Here is a 23,371-nt window from a genome sequence, read left to right on the forward strand (position 1 = left end):
TCTTAAGGCTTATTTCTCATATGGTCGCAGGATGCATTGGCAGTATTAGGAGTTTATGTATCATATCTGATTGAAAGAGAAAATCCTGGCTCTCTCAGAAGGATAGATCACCTTCTTCCCCAGAAGCTTCCAGAAAACTGTCTCCCATGCTTCATTTGGACCAATACCTCTGGCTGGAATCACTGCATAGGTTGAATTCCTCAAGCATGAGTTTATCTGACAAGTAGGCAGGGAGATGGGTTAAACCATAAGCTTAACAATGGGTTCAATGGTGAGTCCATGTCCTAGGGATCTGTAAAAGTTTAAACTTAAGAGTGATGACTTAGGATATCTGGCACAAGAAATTTCTAAGCAGCAAAGCATTCAAATTGTGGCCTGGCTGCTTCTAACACCCTCTGCTCTGGTTAGTAAACCATCGGGGCCTGTGCTGGAGTTGGAGGAAGAACTCCAACTCCAGGACTCCAACTCTAACTCCACCCTCTCTCCACCCACTCTCAACACTGTGCCGTAGTTTCAAGGTAAACAACTGCAACTTCCCTGGCTATACACCTCCAACTCTTAATGACCATAAAAGTAATTCACGCTCATGGTAGAAAATTTGAAAAATGTCTTCAAGAGTAATTTTTGCCAGGTACAGTGGCTCATGCCTGTAATCCCAGCATCTTGGGAGGCCGAGGTGGGTGGATCACTTGAAGTCAGGAGTTTGAGACCAGCCTGGCCAACATGGTGAAACCCTGTCTCTACTAAAAATACAAAAATTAGCCAAGTGTGCTGGCATATGCCTGTAATCCCAGCAATTCAGAGGCTGAGGCACGAGAATCGCTTGAGCTTGGGAGGCGGATCGCAGTGAGCTGAGATTGTGCCTCTGCACTCCAACCTGGGTGATACAGTGAGACTTTATCTCAAAAAGAAAAAAAAAAAGGTAATTTTTAAAATCACTCATAATCTCACTTTCTGGAAATTATGACTAGCCAAAGTCAACTAACCATGAACATTTGGGGTATCTTCTTTTAATCAAAGGTAAAATATTGAGATTTCACTATGTCTATGTCTTTCACTCTATCTACCTATTTATTTTTCTATCTTCAGTTTTATATCCTATTTTACTTTTGAACCTATATTAGAAGTCTCTCTCTATAACAGTTAGAACCTTGATATTTCAAAGAACATTGAGGGGTAGAGTTACCAGGGAAACAATAAACAGTTATAGGCAATGCCTTGTTTCTCACCACGTTCTCTAAACCTTTTCAGTTTGTCTTTTAGCATTGTTGAACTGAAAAGGTCATTGAGACTTTACTTCATGTCTAAATGGTTCTAAAAATTCCCCAGGGTTCCAAGACTTGCTGTGGACTAGAACTGCAATCAGTAGAGGTATAGAAACTGTCAGTTGCTGGAACAGGATCTGTTTGGAATAAGGCAGATAAATGCACTAAGAGACTGCTGAGAACTGATTGGGCATCAAGACACTGAATTGTAGGTTAGTCTTGACCGCTACGCAATGTGTGAGTTGATAAACTATTGCAAATGCTCTGTGCCTTCATTTTCTTATTTCTCAAGTGGGGTAAGAATTCTTTTTTACCTTATCAGAATAAAATAATTTAAAATGTAATAATAAGAGTCATAATTATGTTTTCCTAATATATGTCTCAATGCCAATCTCATTACTTCACTGTAATATTTCATATTATTTTATTGTTTTACAAAGTGTTGGTATTGGTGGAGCAGATATTATTAGCCCCATGCGATAGATGAGGAAATTGAGTATAAACACATATAATTAATATTGGAATTGCCTTGCTTACCTGAGGTATCAACACCAGTAAAAGGATTTGATGATAAGGATGATGATAATGATGTTCACAATCACAGGGACAATAGCTAAGAGTCAAGAGAGGTTAAGTAACTAAGAATTAAGTTACCATGAATACATTCTAGCATTTATTTCTAGAATCTGGGCTTGAACATTCAATTTTCTGTCATCTAGTTGAGCTGGTTAAAAACTGTTTAAAAATAAATTAATATTTTTTTCTGATATTTAAAAAATAACACATTCAGTAAAGACAATTTAGAAAACACAGGAAATCAAAAGGAAAAAAGAAAAATATCACTCTAATTGGTTTTCTAATGTAGGAAACCATTATTGGTAACTAGCTCTTTGAGGTTTTCTCTTATGTTCATTTATGTTTATCTGCTGGTAGTATCTTCAAATATTTATCTTGAAACTAAAAAAGAAATCTTAGAGAAACTTGAAAGTAACTTTATAATACCATAATTAATAACATTTATTAAGTGCTAACTCTGGCAGCACTGTCTTAAGTGCTTTAAAGATATTAAATAATGGCTGGGCATGGTTGTAATCCCAGAATTTTGGGAGGCCAAAATTCTGTATTTGTATTTGTTAAATTTGAAATACTAAGCACATATTATTTTTTGTAATCAGAAAACAAAATCTAGGGCTCTAGCCCTTGGAAGGAGGTATAGCAGACACTAAACTATCTGTTTTTATATTCAGATACTTATCTTTTGTCATTTACTATCTTATAGCCTTGGATAAGTTTCTCAACACATCTGTGTTATTGGCTCCACATTTATAAAATGGGGATGAAAACTTCACATATGTTAAAATAAGAATATGAGAATTCTATGAATGACACATTAACAATTGTACTGTCACACAGTAAACATGTTGTTAAAGTGTCTACAAAAACGTGTGTCATATATGAACAAAGATATCTTTAGAAGCATTGAAAAATGCTTAAGAGTGAAAAACTGGGAACAACTAAAACACCCATCCATAGATGCATGACTAAGTAAATATTTAGTGCTTTACATTATGGAATATTAGTTCATTACAATATGGAATATTGTGCATTCATTAACATCAATCTGATGTATCTAAATTCTACCATTAGATTGTAAGTTCAATGAAGGCAAAGCTATTGCTCACAATTTTATCCTCAGGGCATAGGACTGACCCATAGACAGGGATTCCAGTGATTATTAATTAAAAGAAATAATAGACTTTTATGAATTAACAGAAATATATCTATTATATATTAAGTGAAAAAAAAGTGTTACAGAATTTTTCTCTCCCTTCTACACTTGCCTTTTCTTATCCTTGAGGGTTTAGCTTCTCTAGAGCACTTTCTGAGCCCTTTAGCTAGTGTGTGGGCCCCACACAATATTCTCTGTTTCAGCTTTGTGTTTATTTCCTTCCTTGGGCAGATCACAGTTCTTAATTGTTTTATTTGTATGTTAATCTGAAATTATTTTTCTCTATTTCCTTTCTTCACTAAATTATGAGGTGCCTAAAGGCAGGAATCGTGTCTGTTCTGTCCACTATTACAACCCCAGAACCACATACATAGTAGGTACTCCACAAACATTTGCTGAGTGAAAGACTATGAAATTGATATGGATATGGGAGGATTCACAATAGACTATTAACTTGATTCCTTTTAATGAAGGCAGAAACTACAGAAGCTGGGTAAAGGAAGCTCTTATTTTTTTTACTCTGTTCTTCTGAATTGTTAATTTTTTAAAACAGTAAATCTGAATCACATTTATCACTAAACTATCTCACTAAGCCAAAACATTCAGACTTGACTAGGAAGTAATGAATATTCATTAATTTATTTTCAGAATGATCTTTTCCCTCAGTGGAGTCTCCGTGGGGGACAGAAACTATGAGAAATTTTCTCACCATTACCCTCCAATTATGTAGGAAGGAACTTTCAGGTTTGTGAGAAAGGGGGAAAGTTTCGCTAGTGGACCCACTCTTTATTTAGCATTTCTGTTTCCTTTAAGCATGTTATTTGATTATATGCATTTCTCTAATGAGTTTATTTAAAATGCATTTTCTAAGAGCCTCTCAAGGTGTGTTGAAGTGTGGCCACAGGTGTTTTGGAAGATTTCTTACCTATTAATGGTGATGAGTGGAGACATAATGTATGAGAGAGATAGACAGTCTTAGGAAATTAGTACATAGCAATGTAGTCTTAAAGAGAGTAATTTTCATTCTTGTCAGATAAACAGGTGCTGAAATTGGGGATAGGACAAAAACATATCCCAGAGATGTGACAATACTTCCAAAATGATGAAAAGAGGTTGCCCCAAACTGCAGCAACCAAAAAGACCACCTGGAGATATTTTAATGACTCGGATTTGAGGCTAATCTTATATATGCTACTGAAACCATCTTTTCTGCATGAACATCTGGTTTTCCTTCTGTAGGGGCATCTTGAAATTGCCATAGGGTGATAATGACTTGATTGGCAAAATGGTGACCTCAGATATGCTGATGAGTTCAGCCTCAAAAACCTGAATTCCCAGTAGGTGCCTGAGGAGATATGCTAAATCCACAAATCCCCCTTCCCCTACACACACACACACGCATGCATGCACGCACATACACGCACACACACACAATGACATCATATCACTGTGGCAACACGAAACAAATGCTGCACTCCCTCTAAACCAGGATTTTTCAGCCTTGTCATTATTAACATTTTGGGCCATAAATTCTTGGATGTGGGAGGTTGTCTTGTGTATTTCAGCTTTGTTTAGATATTTTTGCCCCTTTAGTTACTTGTCTTTTCTCATATGCGATGTTGTTGTCCAATGATATGTTCTCTCTCTCTCTCTCTCTCTCTCTCAATGATATCTCAATGGTATCAAGGTATTGTAGAAAGAATGAAGATTTTGGAGTCCAATAGTCTTAAATTCAAATCCTGGTTTCAATAATTATAGGGGACCCTTCCACAAGAGCATTCTTGGTCTCTATCCACCAGATGCCAGTATCCCCACAGCCCCCCATCCTGCAATTATGACAACCAAAAATGTCTCCAGACATTGCCAGGTGTCTGTTGGAGGGCAAAAATTACCCTTACTTGAGACTTGTTTCTCTAAATAGCATTTTTCTCATAATGAGAGCAACTATAAGTATTATACCGTTTGTTTGTCTGGCACTTCTTAGTGTACAAAGCTCTAAGAATATGTTTCAGAAAATCAATTCTTTGGTCACCAGGGAAAACAGTATGAAAAAATGGATGACCGTGTCTTACAGTGATCTTCCACAGGCTCTTATCAGAAGAAATTGTTGGCCAGCGGGAAGCTGATGAATGGAACTTTCTCTTGGTTTTAGTTCCTTTGATGCCACCTGCAGTTTAGAATCCTGGGGCAAGTTTTTTGTTCACTTCTTTTTCTTTTTAGAAAATGTCGAAAGAAATACTGGCTGTAAAGAATAAGTCCTAACTTAAATTATTAACTATATTTCATTGGCTTATCTCTTATGTTCCTATTCTTCAGGGGCTTAGGGAAAGCATGAAGGAAATGTCAATGAATTTCACCCTTTTTCTCATATACAAAAGTCTTTGGTCATATTCTATAAGAGAAGCCCCAAAAGATGGCTTCAACCATTCTATAAGATTATTTAAATGCATTCAGCAGTTAGAGTGCTGCCGGGCATATGAAATAACCCTTAGGTCTTTAACACTGTGTAACTATTCTATCTTATGGTTTTATCAACTTTGTTCAGGGATTTTTCCCTTCTTAGTTATTGATCTCTTCTCATATGTGATGTTATTAACCAATAATACACTCGCTCTCACGAGCGGGCTCTCTCTCTCTCTTTTTCTCAAGGTGTTGCCAGAAGAATGAGAGCTTTGGAGCCAGATAATTCTAAATTCAAATCCTGGTTTCAACAATTCTAGCTTTGTAACACTGGGCAAGATTTCTAACTTGTCAATATTTTGCTATTCTAGAGTTTACAGGGCAGGAGAATAATGGCTACTATATCTATCAAGACTCTTCAGTTAAAGGTATTATAACATATAACCTTACTCAAGATGGCATAAGGGAAAAAAATTGTTAGCTGCTATGAGCTGAAAAATCCACGAGTAGAACTGTCTACCTTCAGGTATGGTTTGATCCAGGGCTTCAATGTTGTCACAAAGATCCCTCTCTTAGTTGTGCTTTCAATGATTGAGTATATCCTCAGTTCCATTAGTGGCCGCTGTCTACTTTGGACTTTCATACAATATCTGACCAGTATAAAAGAGAGTCATTTTCAACATATGAACCAAAAGTGGTGGGCTTAAATGTTGTTGTCATTGATTGGTTTGTGTCCGAATCAGTAACTGTGGTAAGGGGGTTGGAATACACTAATTGGTTACACTTGTATCATGCGCACCATCACTCACACTCAGCATGAAAAAGATGGGAAGGCTGGTTCCTCCAAGTAAAAATCAAAGATATACCATGGAAGAGGAATGGACACTGAGCAGAGAAATTAAACGAAATACCAAAATAACCAAAAACTCTTAAGTCCACTAAAGCTAACTTGAAGTACTGTTTCAGGGATTTTAAATTCATAAATCCACTAAAGCTATCTCAAAATACTGAAATATATATTAAATTATATAACATACAAATATCTTCTGGAGTCATTTTCTCCAATTCCAGAAATTAGAAAAGACAAGATGTTATTTTACTCAATTTAATATATTTTTGTATGTTTGTGTGTGTGTATATGTGTGTGAGTTTAATTGATATTAAACTATCTCCCCCTATAAAGTTTTGTTTGGTCATGTGAATTATTTTTATTTTTGAAGAAGGTGTCATTGAAATAGTCTCATACTTAACATTCAAAAGAAACAAAAGGTTGTATTATAAAGAGTCTCCCTCCTGTCTCTGCTCCTCACCCCCTTACTTGTCCTACCCAAAGGCATCAAGTCTTAGCTGTTCCTTATACAGACTTCTAGGAATAATTTATGCCTCTACCAATAGGTGTTTATTTTCCCTCCCTGTCCTCCTCTTCACTACTCTGCTCCTCTTTCTGCTCCTCTCCTCTGTCTCATTTTTCTACACAAAATAGTAGCATGTTTTACATATTCTACTGTATCATACATTTTTTGCTTAGAAATATATCTTAGAAATTCACCCATAACTATATATAAAGAGCATTTTCATACTTTTGCATAATACCTCATTAATTTATCCATTCATTCATTTGCCCAACATATATATAGTAGGTGTTTATTATACACCAGGCCATCAGTGAACAGAACAGAAAGCAAAATGAACAAAAATATCAAACCTTATGAAACTTACATTTCAATGGGAGCAGACAATGAAAAATAAATAAATAAGAACATTATATAGAATGATTGAAAGTTATTGGTGCAATGGAGAAAAAGCAAGCAACCAAGAGGGATATGATGCGAAAGTTCAAATGTTAAAAAGATCTGTAAGACCTCACTAATGTGACATTTGGAAAAAAGGTGAAAGCAAAGAGGCCATATATTTTTTCATATCTTTTTAGTTTATTAAGAGTATCTCTTGAAAATGGATATTGAATTTTATCATATGCTTATTTTAACATGTTTGATAATGATTGTGATTTCCCTTCTTTTTTTTCCGAGATGAAGTCTTGCTCTGTCACCCAGGCTGGAGTGCAGTGGCGCCATCTTGGCTCACTGCAACCTCCACCTCCTGGTTGCAAGGGATTCTCCTGTCTCAGCCTCCCGAGTAGCTGGGATTACAGGCACCCGCCACCACGCCTGGCTAATTTTTTTTTAATGCATTTTTAGTAGAGACGGGGTTTCACCATGTTGGCCAAGCTGGTCTCAAACTCCTGACCTCGTGATCTGCTCGCCTCAGCCTCCCAAAGTGCTGGGATTACAGGCGTGAGCCACCGCGCCCAGCCTTTATTGCTAGTTTTTAGATATTCTGCAATTTTGATTTATGAATAACCCCTTTGACCTAATAGCTGTTTGACAGAGAGCTTGTAAATTTTCAGTAGCTTGTGATTTTTGTTTTCTGGTTTAATTTTACTGCATTATTATCAGGTAATGTGTTCAGTACTACTTTTACTGTTTGGAGTGTTCTCCTTTTATGTTTTCTTTGTGGCCTAATATATTTCTCTTTTTGTGTATGTGTGACCATTACTCGGCTATCTGAAAATAGAGACTTCCTATGTATCCATTAGAGCCATCATATTATGTTTAGGCCTGCTATATCCATATATATACACATATATATAATATATATATATACGTACATATAATATATACACACACACACACACACACATATATATATATATAATTTGAGGGGTACATTTGATATGTTATAGACTAAAGTAAGTTCCATACAACTAATGTGGCTGTCTATTTTTTAATTGTATTACTTGTGTTTTTGCCTCAGGAATATTGGTATAGTATTTATAGATATTGAGAACTTCTTTGTGGATTGTACCCTTTAGTACTATGAATTCCTTTGTTTTTTTTTTTTTAGTTTATATTTTGTGTTGAACTAACCTTTGTCTGAGATTAAGATCACCATCCCAGATTTCTTTTTGTTCAGACTTGCTTGCTATGTATTTGCCCACCTTTTTTTCTCAACCATTCTTAATCTCTTTACTTTATGTGTCTTTTACATAGCCCACAATGGAATTTTCTCTGTAATACTATTGACAAATATTTTTCTTTTAATCGATGAGATTAGCCCATTTGCACTTCATGATATGATAGATATGTTTGGTCTTAGGTTTGTTGCTTTATATTTGAATTCTGTCTTTATTATTTTTAAATACTCTCACCATGCAGCTTGTTTTTACGATTTTATGTGTATATATGTTTCTCCTGATATGTTTGAAAGTTGATACATTTTTTGCACGTGCTTATCATTATAACAGCTTTTCACAGTTTCCTCCATTTCTTTTGGCATTATCTATTAATTCCTTACCATGAGTAATAATGAAATGTTTTAATTTTTCTTCTCCCTCCCTTCTTTCTTCTTTCTTACTACCTGGTTTTAGATGAGCCTCTCATTTTATAATCTTACCTTTGTAACATTAAACAAACTTTTATGCCTTTTCCATAATTTGCCAGTTTAAATGGATTTTCTTTGACCTCCATCTATTAAATATAAGAAAATCAGTATACTTAAATGTTTCATCTTCTATCCAAGTGCTTGTTATAATATGTCTGCTTTCTCATGTTAATATCATTATATTCTCTTCTGTCATACAATCTTCCTTCTTGTTTTAATTTTAATCCTACAGTTAAACAGATTCAATGTTCACTGGTAGTCTTTTACCATGGTTTTATGATTTTATGTGTGTATGTGTTTCACTTGTTTCTTTTTAAGTTTCATTCTATTATTTCTTAGTTGGCTTAGGTATATTTTCTAGTATATTCTTCATGAATTGTTTGTATAAAATATTCTCTGCATTCTTTAATGTTTAAAACTTGATTTTCTTTGTACTCAAAGGGCATTTTGGCTAGTTTTAGATTAGAGGGGTGACACTGTTGATCGTTTAGGATTTTACAGGTTCCTATTTAGTTCCTATTTTTTTTCTAAAATAAAGGCTGAAATACAAATTTTAAGGTAAAAACTGATTTTATTTAATCTTTATTGAAGATAATAATCAATAATGTATTGATCATTAAAAATTGGTTGAAAGAAAAATGACCAGAATAAATTATTAGGTAAATGAAAACATTTATGTTAACTCACATCATGAGAGATGTAGTCATTTCTGATCAAGCCTAAAAAGCATTATTGAAATACCTTTACATAAGTGTTTGGGTTAAACTATTAAACTATAAATACTTCTGATTCTAATATGGTGGTGTAAAGTTAGAATTTTCTTTTTATCCTGTTGGAAATCTCCTCCTCTTCCAAGGAATTAGGCAAATGTAAATAAGAAATTTAAGCTCTATTTCTGATTAAATTAGGAGACAGCTGAGACCCTAAATCAGCTGAGCTCAGGCGTGTTCAGGGTGGTATGGCCATAGACTGAAACCCTGAATCAGAAAAGAGATGGCATGACTGCCAATAGTAGTGAGATCATGTGGAGGTACATAGAAGAGGAAGAATAACTCAAAAAAGTAATTAAATTATTTGTCCACAAACATAATATAAAACCCTAAATACTGGGTCTATTGCTACAGCAGAGATATGCACCAGCTAGAAACAGTTTTCCTGGAATTGATTTGGTTCTGAAAACCAAAAGAGTTCCAGCCAAAGGAGAAAAACACAGAAAAGCCAAATTGTACAGGAAGCAGCCTGTGGCAGTATGGAGAAGAGCTTGCATCATGAACCACTTCACTCTCGGCTCCCTCTTATTAGCAGGGAGGTGTCTAAAGGCCAGAGTCCCACACAATCCACTGGATCAAAAAGAAAATTCCTACTCAACTAAAACATAGTCATGGGTCTTCTCCATACACAGACCCCCTCCTGCAAATAGTGAGTTCAGAAGAAGAAAATTTTCTACTTCAAGATGAACTATCAACATGGAACAGATAAAGATATGAGATGGGAGGATCACGAGGTCAAGAGATCGAGACCATCCTGGCCAACATGATGAAACCCTGTCTCTACTAAAAATACAAAAATTAGCCGGGCGTGATGGTGGGTGCCTGTAGTCCCAGCTACTTGGGAGGCTGAGGCAGGAGAATCACTTGAACCCGGGAGGCAGAGTTTGCAGTGAGCCAAGATCATGCCACTGCACTCCAGCCTGGCAACAGAGTGACACTCCGTCTCAAAATAAACAAATAAACAAATAAACATGAAAATGAATCACAAATATTAATATAATGGTAGATGAAGAATACTCAACAGAAATTTCTTTTGAAGTTTCAATTGGGTGGGTGAAAACTTAAAAATATATTTAACTGTAAATTAAATAATAATAATGATATGTTAATTGCCTCTAAGAAGCAAGAACACAACCTAGAATACAGAACTTCAGAGAAGAGATGGTTAAAAACAGTAGCAGGTGAAACATGAGCACCTAGAGATCTAGGGGAAAAAAGTGAAAAAAAAAAAAAAAAACTGGAGATGAAGGTGAATGAGGAGTACACAGAGTACAGGCATTGCTGAAAACACAGTAAGAGATGCAAAGACCAGGAATGAGAAAACTGAGCAAATCGGCCGGGCACAGTGGCTCGTGCCTGTTACCCAGCACTTTGGGAGGCCAAGGCGGGTGGATCACCTGAGGTCAGGAGTTCGAGACCAGCCTGAACAACATGGGTGAAACCCTGTCTCTACTAAAAATAAAAAATCAGCTGGGCATGGTGGCACATGCCTGTTATCCCAGCTACTTGGGAGGTTGAGCAGGAGAATTGCTTGATGGAAGAAGAGGAAGATGTTGCAGTGAGCTGAGATCACGCCATTGCACCCCAGCCTGGGGAACAAGAGCAAAAGTCCGTCTCAAAAAGAAAAAAAGGAAAACTGAGCAAATCAAATTAAAGGGAATAAAGAAAGGAAGAGAATAATGGAGGAGAGGAGAGAGGGAGGGGATAAAAAGGAAGGAGGAAGGATAGAAAAAAACACTGAAGTGGCTGGTGCAGTGCGGTACAGTGGCTCATGCCTATAATCCTAGCACTTTGGGAGGCCAAGGCAGGAGGATCACTTGAGGCCAGGAGTTTGAGACCAGCCTGGCCCATCTCTACTAAAAATACAAAAATTAGCTGGGTGTGGTGGTGCATGCCTATAGTCCAGCTGCTGGGGAGGCTGAGGCAGGAGAATCGCTTGAACCTGGGAGGTGGAGGTTGAAGTGAGCTGAGATTGCGCTACTGCACTCCAGCCTGGGAGACAGAGTGAGACTCTGCCTCAAAAAAAAAAAAAAGACAAAGACAAAAAAAGACATGGAGAGTAGTTATGAACAGGCACAGGAAATCCAACATACACATAATTAGAGTGTCAGAAAAGGAAACTCAAATTAGTAAAATAGAACAAATATTAAAACATATAAGGAAAATTTTCCCAAAGTTACAAAATATTTTAATCTCCCTATTGGGAAGGTGCACCATTTCCAGAAACAGAAAAAATGACTCCAAACACTCAGTAAAACTTAGGTAAGAAGTTACTAAAGTACAAAGACCAAAATTTTTTTTGGAGTGGGGGAGTCTCCAGGCAAAATGTTAGAGTAACTTATAGTGATTAAAATGAAGAAAGAAAGAAAAAAAAACCAGCAGAAAATCTTCCTGGCTTCTTTTATACTTGGCATGTGCACTCCCATCTCAAGTGCTTTGTGCTTGCTTCTTCTGCCTGCACAAACTTGCACCTCCTCTTTGCATAGCTAAATAATACTCATCCTTCAGAGCTCAGCCCAACTGTTCCTCTTCCAGGAAGCCTTCACTGAACTCCTGGACTTGCTGTCCTTTATATCTCCTCAAAGAATCTATCTCTTCCCTTGTATTTCATTTCTCCTCCACCAGCTCTAGACTCTATGAACATGTCTATTTTCACACAGTGTTTTATTCCCGGTGCTTATTGCAGTGCCTAGTATGTAGCAGGCACTTCATAAATATTTGTTGAATGAATAAATGAATGAAAGAATTAATAATACTGCTTATCATTTATTATCGAGTGCTAACTTGTGATAACATCTGTGTTATTTTACCGCAAAAGCAGATCTTCCTTTCAGAGAATATGAAGCAAAACAAAGAAAAAAGAAAAAGAAAAAGAGAAAGAAAAGAAATGAATCTAATTAAGTGTCCTTGAGGAAGAATTTTTGATCTTGTAAAATTTTGCATATTTACTTCTTATGTTGGTTGAATATGAAATGTACCCAGGAGTCCAGAATTTGCATCAAAACTATCTAAACTCTTAAGCTTATAAAAATGAGCAAGGAATTTAATGATGGGTTTTTAGAAGATATATTTGGCATTTTCTGCTTATAATTGGATTAGAATTACAAGAAGCAGATCAAATTTTCCCACACATTTCTTACTTCTACCCTTGATCCTATACTAAATCAGAAAGCCTGAGGTAGCAAGGGGGAAATATATGTTTTAAATGTATTGTAATCTAGGCCTTTGTCTTCTGGAACCAAAGAAGAAGCTTGCTTCAGGTTTTGATTTTTAATTTCTCATATTTATTCCACTTTGCAGTGCCTTCTGGATATGTTCCCATATGGAGCTACTTTGAGTTTTTGAGAGAAAAAAGTGAAGAAACTAAGAATTATGGAAGGTCAGAGATAGAAGGGGCTGCATAAATAATCTACTCAGTGTCTGTCATTTTGCATACAAAGAAAGTAGTACCCAGAAAGCACATATGCTGAAACAGTGATAAGAATTCTGGTTCCCACACCTCCTTCCCCAAATCCTTTCCTAACCACACCAACTCATAAAGAAAGACAAAGGCTAGACTGAGTTATGCACCTTATCTGTATATCAAAACTAGTTTTCTCATTGACTTGGCTTAAAGATAGAATGATGAAAAAGTCTGTCTTGAAAATATATAAATTTTGGCCGGTCGTGGTGGCTCACACCTGTGATCCCAGCATTTCGGGAGGCCGAGGCGGGTGGATCAGGAGGTCAGAAGATCCAGACCATCCTGGCTAACACGGTGAAACCCCGTCTCTAGTAAAAACACAAAAGAATTAGCCAGGTGTGGTGGTGGGCACCTGTAGTCCCAGCTACTTGGGAGGCTGAGGTGGGAGGATGGCGTAAACTGGGGAGGTGGAGCTTGCAGTGAGCCAAGATTGTGCCACTGCACTCCAGCCTGGGCGACAGAGCAAGACTCCGTCTCAAAAAAAAAAAAAAAGAAAATATATAAATTTTATAGAAACACCATAATAATGACATAAAGGCATATCAACTTTCAAGACTATTTTTCTTAAACTTGGCACTTTTCTATCATCTAGAAGGTAGCACTTTTGATCCATGTACTACCTGTACAGCAGAAAGGAGCCACAAAACTTTGGTGTAAACATGTTCAATTCCAGGTCCCTTTACTTATTAGCTGAAACCTTAGGCAAACTAACTACATTTAGAACCTTAGTTTCTTTATCTGCAAAATTAGAATATTAGTTCCTGCTTCATAGACAAACTGAAATTATTTTTATAAATCAATATGCAGATAAATATGCATTTATTAAATAAAATCATTCACAGATGGCTATGAGGAATACATGATCTGACAGTGCCTGGTATACAAAAGACGTATGCTGAATCCTAACTTCCTTTTGTAAATCAGTGGAGCCACTTAGCTCTGCTCGGTTCAGTGAAGTCTTTGCGTTTCATTTTACAGAGACAGGCTATTTGAGGGCTCTTAGGAAGGGCCTCATTGAAAATATTTCTTGTCAGAGTTACCTGACATGGAACTTGTACTGAGTATTTTTTTTTGTTTTGTACTGAGTATTTAAGTGGTTTATAAAATGACCCCTACAGTGGTTGCTGCAGTAAATGACAAGAAAACATGCACATACTCATGATTGAAAATTGCTGCTTACCGGCACACCAAACTTTTGTTAATGTATTGATAGAGAGTATTTGCATACTTGGTTTAAAGTTCTGTCAGTTTAATAGATTTGACTATCAACCAGAAAATAACAGAATTTTAGTACAAACCAGCAAGTCAAATTCAGTCCGCCTCATGAAGCAGATTAAATTCTTCGAAAAGAGGCAATTGCTACATGACACTTAAAAGAATATACCACTGAAATATTGTCAGGCTGAATATTGTTTTGAACTTGCAGATTCTAGCTTCTTCCACTTAGGACCCTATAGCTGTGGGGAAAGGCAGTAGAGTTTAGTGGGATAATTAACATTATCTTCCTCTAGGTTCCAGTACCATGTGAAGGAGGAGGCAAATTAGCTTCCAACTGCCATAGAATTTTTGACACAACATTGAACTAGAAAGTCAGAATCTTGAGTTTCCTCCGAGCACTATATGGCACTGGACAAAATCCTCTTTCTCCTTCAGTTATCCGTTTTCTTATGAATAAAGTTACAGGACTGGTTGGGAGTCTTACCTAAAGACTAAGTCTGAGTTTGCCCCACTTACTAGAAAGACATTTTCCCAACGGCCATGGGGGTCCAGCAACTGGAATCTCATTGTCTTACGAAAGAGTCTATTATATGTTACTATACACTTTATTCTTCCTCCATGTAGCATGCTCTAAAACCTTCAAAGAGAGCATTTTGTTCCCCTCTTTCTACTCTTGTCTTTCTCTAGGTCGAATATCTTTGTTACTCTATGTAATGAGGTAGTTTCAAGTTACTGGTCCAACCTGGTTGCATTCTCTAGATGAACTTCCACTGCTTATGGTCTCCTTGTATCCTTGATTCCAACCTAATACTCTTTACAGAATCTCATCAGGATAGATGACAGAGACCAAGGTTTCTTAACCACAGATCCATCCCAGGGTCCTCCATCTTGCCCACCAGAGGTCTTTAAAGACAGTGATCTACTAGCCTGGAAAGCTCTTATCAAAGAAATAACTAAGCTTAGCTTAACTCATTTTTTAATAATCCAAGAGTCCTTCCAATTATTTCTGACTTCTCTGCTAATTGCTCATAACTTATCAATTGAATCATCTCTACTAGAGTCTTCCCCAGAAATCATTGTCAGACTCATTGACTTGTAGACTCAGGAATCAAACTATTCTCCTTTGTCTTGGTATGGGTACATCCAAGACATAACATGTTCTATATTCTGGATTCTTCCTCAATCTATTTACACAAAGAATACCAAAAATGGTTCTATCAGCCATCGTTTTTTCTGAGTGTTAATTTTTCCCCCCAAAATCCCTAAATGCTTTAAAAAAAATCATCTCCCTTTAAGTCCCTCTAAGCCAAAGGATATAAAAGAAGTGCTTCAGAGAGTCTGAACTTGAATGCCTATGGGCAGGACATTCACTCCCTGGTTCCTCCAGTCCTTACTAAGCTTTCTATTTTCTTCACTTAGCATTTTCACACATTTATGCTACTGGACTGCCCCATGAAGTGTTTTGAGTTTGCAACCCCTGTTGGTTCCACCTCTTTCAATTTGAAGATTATTTCCTTTCATAGTGAAAATGGAATCACAATGGGAGTTGCTGCCAAAGGCTTCCATGCCTCTGCTCACACTGTGCTCCCCATCTAAGACTTTTTCCTTCAGTTCTTCTCCTAACTGTTTAGTATCTTTTGGGCATCATTTCATAAAATAACAGTAATCACAACAACTATTTACTCTGTATTTATTATGACCTAGGCATTGTGCAGAGGATGTGGAAATGAATGCCACCTGGTCTCAGGCTCGGATTCTTGGTGCAGGGTAAGGGACTGTTGTGTAACGCTGAATTTACAATACAGTATCTAGTGTGGTGATTTTGTGCATAGACACAGAAGCCAGACTGCCTAAGTTCAAGTCCTGGCTCTTCCACCTAGCAACTATTTAGCCTGGAGAAAGCTTTTAACTGCTCTGTACCTCAGTTTTCTCATCTGAAAACTGGGGATAATAGCAGCACCCTCCTACAGAGCTATTATGAGGATTCAATAAGTATTTTTAAGGTATAAAGTATTTAGAAGAGTACCTGGTACATATGAGATCTCAGTGTTTGCTATCATTTTTATTATTATTGAAGTATAAGAGCAGTGAGAAAAAATCCTCTGACTCCCTTCCTCCATGCCCCCATCCACGCCTATGTATAGATGTTTCTCCTTTTCGCTCTACCACTCTGTATATATATATTTTTATAACAGTATTGTAATGGTGTTGTGTAGTGATCTCTCTCCAAGGTACTGACTGGTAATATATTAAAATATTTCCTATTGTTTGTTTTTGGAAGTTGTTACCTCAAAGCTACCTCTCTACCCAGTGTTCTCACTCACTGTCTCCCTGGCAGTCCCAAGCCACATCTTTGTCATTCTTTGGACTTTCTTAAAAAACAGCAACTAAAAGGTCAACTATCAACATGGTATGTGGTCTTTAGGATTCCTCTCCAAGACTAGTTTCCAGTCTCTCCTTCTAGTTGGCCAGTGCCCTAGTTATACTGTTCAATATTTTGAATTTCAGTTGTTTTATCACTCTGTGATCTATGTAGAATATAGGCCCAAATCCTTTATCTGCAATTCCAGAATTAGAGAGGAACCGAAAACCAAGATTTCCTTGCTTGTTTTTTCTTTTTCCCCCTTTTTTCCATTCTTCCCTCCCTCCCTTCCTTCCTCTCTTCTTCCCTTCTTTTCTTTCTCTCTTCCTTTCTTCTCTTGATAGTAAAACTCATTTGACCTCAAAATTTAACCTGGCCTGATAGGTAAAGTTTATAATCTTTAGTTATTATTGCATTTAGTATTAAACTAATATATTTCACTACAAAAACATTTAGTAAGTTCATTATAATCACTTGGACTATCCTAGAGACATTCTGAAATGAAAGTAGTGAGCCTTCCACACCTGTGAATTCTACCAACCCTGGGTTTCACCAAATGCAAATAAAAAATACCTGGGAAAAAAACAATAAAAAATAATGCAATAGTAAGAAATAATACAAATTTTAAAATACAGTGTAACAACTATTTACATAGCATTTATACTGTATTAGGAATTCCAAGTAACCCAGAGATAATTTAAAGTATACCGTCTGTATGAGCATAGGTTGTATGCAAATACTACAACATTTCACATGAGAGACTTGAGCATTTGGGGATTTTGTTATCCATGGGGGTCCTGGGACCAATTCCTATGGATACGAAGGGATGACTGTATACGCATTATTTTATATTTCTGAAGTCCAAAAGATTTCTGAATTCTAAAACACATCTTGCTTCAAGAGTTTCTGATAGATTTACAGATTTTACAGGCTGATACATGGGACTCAAACACTGCCTCTTCTAAATAAATTGTGTGTTATAAAACGATTTAGTTAACTTCTCTCTGCCTCCAAACTGTCGTCTGTAAAATGGGTATAATATTAGTACTTACCCATAAGGCTGTTATTAAGATTTAATAGCTAATATATGGAAATTGCTTAAAACAGTGCCTATCTCATGGTAGTCACTCATTTATTAGTAATTGCCATTTTAAAATTTGTGTCTGTAAAAACACAAAATAAATAAATAAAATTTGTGGGTAAGGTTTATACTTTTCCATCTCATGCCGTTTAATTCTCAGCACACAGTAGGGACTTTGTAAAAGCTCATTTGAATAACTGCATGAATGAATGACTCCATTTGCCCCAAGTAGTCGATCTCTTTCTTGTTCTTCATCAGAATATAGGTTTAAAATCTGTTTCATTTATTACATTTTTTACACAAGTCAGCTTGTTCTGGTCTTTTCCTGCCTGATAGTCTTTGCTTTCCTGTTTTCTTATTTCTGGATATGTGCTTGCCTTCCTTCCTTCCTTCCTTTCTTTTTTTTTTTTTTTTTTTTTGACAGAGTCTCACTTCATTACCCAAGCTGGAGTACAGTGGCATGATCTCAGTTCACTGCAACCTCTGCTTCCCAGGTTCAAGTGATTCTCTTGCCTCAGCCTCCCGAGTAGCTAGAACTACAAGCATGCACCACCACACCCAGCTAACTTTTGTATTTTTAGTAGACATGGGGTTTCACCATGTTGGCCAGGCTGGTCTCAAACTCGTGACCTCAAGTGATCTGCCCACCTTGGCCTCCCAAAGTGCTGGTATTACAGGCGTGAGCCACCGTGCCCAGCCCTTTTCTTTTATATATGCCTTCATTTAATCGGGCTCTCTTAAAGTGCACCCTGTCAAACATTACTACTATCTTCAAATTTTTATTGATTTTTTCTTCTTCATCACTTGTATTTTTTCCAAAGTCAAGAGTCTGATAAGTTCTCAACATCCTTGGGCATCTTTCCACTTGATATTCCCTTTGGAATACACAGACTCTCATCTATATTTCCTTGGAGCTTTCTAATATCTGCATCCATAGAGTACCCACTTCTCTTTTGTGGCTACTACAAACCACAAGAAATAGAAATGCCATGTGTTCCCATGGCCATTACCCTTGGCCTTGATGGAGACTTTACTACTTCTGCTATCTGCATTTCAAATATCTCATTCTGAGATCACTGTCTCCCATCCTTTCATCTCGACTCTTCATTTATACAACCTTCAGCCTTATCAAGACCTACAATCCATAGACCACCAACCATTTTCATTCCCGAGAAGAGAGGAAGGCTTCCCTTTCCTCCTCCCCAAGACAGGATTCCACAGTCCATCAATATAACCATGCTTCAGCAAATGCTCCTACTTTATTTTATCCAATTCCCTCTGTTGTTTTACTTGGCACAGCCCCAGCCTGGTACCTTTGAGTCAAGCAGTTAAACTTTATTGGAAAAAAAAAAATCAAACATGCATTTAGAATTTTGTTTCACATTAAATTTAAAGTCATAAACCTTAAATGAGCACTTAAACCTGCCTGTCTGAGAGTCCTTCTATATTTATCTAGTAAGCTCATATTTCTACTCTCTAAGTGACAATGTATCTCTTTGACCAGACTCTAGACAGCTTCCTCTGAGCTCTTTTGTAATGAGGACCTGACCTTGGGCTTTGTCCTTACCCTCCTTAGTCAAATTTAAGCAAGAATCCTGCTGGATCCATTTAGTGAAAATCCTCCATCCTGGGTATTTGAGCACTCTTAATATCTGATCAAATTCCTCATCCCCTATGCATGGTATCTTATCACTCTGACCTGTCTTCAGCAAGAATCCTATCAGGTCATTCTAGCCAGAATCTCCCCTATCCTGATGTTTCTTCTAATAGTTTTCCATCCACTGACCCCTACTCTGCTTCTTGGCTATAAATCCCCACTCATCCTTGTTATATTTGGAGCTGAGCTGATCATTCCTACTGTAAAACCTCTCATTTCAGTAGTCTATTTTTTTTTTAGATTTTCTGTTATTTTATTTATTTGTGTTATGTAATAATCACACATATTTTGGAAGTACGTGTGATATTTTGATACCTGCATACAGTGTGTAGTGATGAAATCAGGATAATTGGGATATCCATTACCTCAAATATTTATTTTTTTCTTTGCACTGGGAACATTACAAATCTTCTCTTCCAGCTATTTTGAAAGACACAGTAAATTATTGTTAACTATAATTTTCTTACTGTACTATTAAATCTTGGAATTCATTTCTTCTATCTAACTATATTTTAATACCCACTAACCAACTTCTCTTCATTTATTTCCTCCTTTCTCCCCTTCTCACTCTCTGGTGACCATCATTCTACTCTCATCTCCATGAGATACACTTTTTTAGCTCCCACATATGAGTGGGAACATGTGATATTTGTCTTTCTGTGCCTGGCTTATTTTACCTAACACAATGACTTCCAGTTCTATCTGTATTGCTGCAAAGGACAGAATTTTCTTCTTTTTATGGCTGAATAATATTCTACTGCACATATGTACCACATTTTTAAAAATTCATTCATCCACTGATGGGCACATAGGTTGATTTCATTTTTTGGTTAGTAGGAGTAGTGCTGCAATAAACACAGGAGGGCAGATATCTCTTTGATATACCAATTTCCTTTTTTTGGGCTATATATCCAGCGGTGAGATGGCTGGATTATATGGTAGTTCTATTTTAAGTTTTCTGAGGAATCTCCATAGTGTTTTCCATAGTGGCTGTAGTACTTAACATTCCCACCAACATCCTTGTTAGCATTGTATTTTTTTGTCTTTTTTTGTAACAGCCATTCTAATTGGGGTGAGCTAATATCTCATTTTTGTTTTGATTTACATTTCCGTGATAATTAATGATGTTGAGCATTTTTTGATATACCTGTTGGCCATTTGTATGTCCTCTTTTGAGAAATGTCTATTTAGGTCTTTTGCCCATTCTTAATCAGATTTATTTTTTTTTTTTGCTATTGAATTGTCTGAGTTTCTTATATATTCTGATCATTAATTTCTTGTCAGATAGTCAGATGGATAGTTTGCAAATATTTTCTCCCATTCTAGGTTGTCTTTTCACTTCGTTGATTGTTTCCTTTCTATGCAGCTTTTCAGTTTTATTTAATCCCATTTGTCTATTTTTTGCTTTTGTTTCCTGTCCTTTCAATATCTTACCTCCCAAAAAAATCTTTCCCCAGACCAATGTCCTTACCATTTCCCCAGTGTTTTATCTAGTACTTGCATAGCTTCAGGTCTTACATTTAAGTTTTTAGTCCATTTTGAGTTGATTTTTGTATATTGTGAAAAATGGAGATCTCATGCCATTCTTCTGCATATGGAGATCCAGCTTGCCCAGCACCATTTATTAAAGAGACTGTTCTTTCCCCAGTGTTCTTGCCACCTTTGTTAAAATGGCACCTTTGTCAAAAATAAGTTGGATGTAAGTATGTGGACTTATTTCTGGGTTCTCTATTCTGTTCCATTGGTCTATATGTCTGTTTTTATGCCAGTACATTGCTATTTTGGTTACTATACCGTCATTGTCTAATTTGACATCAGATAATGTGATGCCTTCAGCTTTGCTGTTTTTGGTCAGGATTGCTTTAGCTATCTGGGGTCTTTTGTGATTTCATACAAATTTTAGGATTTTTTTCTATTTCTGTGAAAACTGCCATTGGTATTTTAATAGGGATTGTATTGAATCTGTAAATCACTTTGGGTAGACATTTTAACAATATTAATCCTTCCAATCCATGAGCATGGAATATTTTTCCATTTATTATATCCATCTCAAGTTTTTTTCTTCAGTATTTTATGGTTTTCCTTGTAGAGATTTTTCACTTCTTTGGTTAAATTTATTCCTAGGTTTTGTTTGTTTGTTTGTTTGTTTGCTTGTTTTTTTGGTAGCTGTTACAAATTGGGTTGTTTTCTTGATTTCAGATTGATTGCTGTTAAGAAATAGAAACGCTACTGATTTTTGCATGCTGATTTTGTATCCTACAACTTTACTGAATTTGTTTATCAGTTCTAAGAGGTTTCTTTTTGGTGGAGTCTTTAGGTTTTCTAAATATAAGATCATGTCATCCCCAAACAAGGATAATTTGATTTCTTCCTTTCCAATTTGGATGCTTTCTTAAATAAAGTCTTTCTTATTGTCTTTAACAAGTGTCTTGAATAATCTTTCTTTAACTCAAGATGACACATTTTATACTTTCTCTTTAAACTTCCACATCCTCTCTCCTCCCCTTGCTCTTAGCTGATCACTGTGGCTCACACTTCATTTAGAAAATGAAAGCCCGTTGTCAGTCAAGAACTCACTCTCCTCTTACACCAAATCTACACACCTAGTTGGCTCTTTATTCATCTTCTCTCCTAGTAACAGTGGGGGAAATGTCTCTTCTCCTAGCAAAACTCAATCCTCCCACTTATGCTCTAAATCCCTTCCTTTCTTGCCTTGTCAAAGAGTCCAGTGCTTTCCTCATTTTCTCTTTCCTTAGTCCTTTATTGATGGATTAATCTCGTTGTTAACACATTCCAGAATCTTCAATATTGACAAAAATTAAGAAAACCACCCTTGAGCCAGTCACCTCTCCAATAGCTTTTAGACTATCTGCTTCCTTTTATCACTAAACTTCTCAATGATTTGTCCAAACATGAGAGCTCTACTTTCTTACTTCCCAATCATCCCTCAATCCCTTATGATGTAGTTTGTACCTCTAGCATTTCATAATGCCACCAGTGAACTACATGTAAATTAATTCAAAATATTTTTTCCATTCTTGTCTTACTTGACCTTGTTGTAATATTTTGCATGGTTGGCCATTTCCCCCTTTCTGAAATAGCCTCTTTTCTGAGCTTCTGAGGCACTCTAGTTTCTCTGTTTTCTTCCTACCTTTTTGGTTGTTTCTCAGTTCCTCCTTCTATCAGACCTTTCAATGTTGACATTTCTCAGATCTCCAGCTTAGGATTCATTGTCTTCTTTCTGCATAGGATTTTCCTAGATGGTTTATTTTTCCTGGAAAACAAAGAAATATCTTTAAATGCTATCCATATACTGACAACTCACAAATTTATGTCTCTAACCCACACCATATCTCTGAGACATCCATAGATGTATGAAATCTAATAAGTCTAGAACTAAAGTTTTGCTCTTTCTACCCTGATAAATATTTTTTTCCTTTGTATTTCTCATCCCACTATTTCCTCTTCCCTCCCTGCACCCCCTCCACCCCCAGCCACTGCGTCACAACAACCTGGGAGTCCTTGGCTCCTTATTCTGACTCCCCACCCACAGACTATCCATCTCTACAGGTTGACAATTCTACCTCCATTATCTACTCAAATCCATCTTCATTGTCTCCTCTTGACAGCATTCCCCTGGTCCAGTCCATCGGCATCGCTTTATTGAGTCTCTACAGTAATTTATCTCCTTATTTCTACATTCATCTTATTCCAAGCTATTTTACACATGCCAACCAGAATGATCCTTAAAAATAAAACTTGATCATATTCTTTCTTTGCTTGCAACCCTTCAATGATATTCCCTTATGCTTAGAACTTAATTGACCTGAACCACAGTCTATGCCTTCTGTAATCAAATCTGGGGCTGCCATCACCCTTGCTCCCTTGCTGCATCTACACTGGCCTCCCTCCATTTCTTCAAACATAGAATTATCTCACTGTGTCTGAAATACTCCTCCCACATGGTTCATGTGTGGCAGCCATC

The 23,371-nt window shown here is 36.6% G+C and overlaps 1 protein-coding gene across 1 annotated transcript in view; it reads left to right on the top strand.

Moving 5' to 3' along the window:
• The first annotated feature begins 1,217 nt into the window (after positions 1-1,217).
• LOC134807503 (uncharacterized) overlaps positions 1,218-23,371 on the top strand; it is a 162,736-nt gene continuing 140,582 nt past the window's right edge. The window contains exon 1 of the mRNA XM_063786000.1: positions 1,218-1,477. The gene's annotated coding sequence lies outside the window, so the exon portion shown is untranslated. The remainder of the gene's footprint in view (positions 1,478-23,371) is intronic.

Source organism: Pan troglodytes, chromosome 10 (assembly GCF_028858775.2).
Source record: "Pan troglodytes isolate AG18354 chromosome 10, NHGRI_mPanTro3-v2.0_pri, whole genome shotgun sequence".
NCBI lineage: Eukaryota > Metazoa > Chordata > Mammalia > Primates > Hominidae > Pan > Pan troglodytes.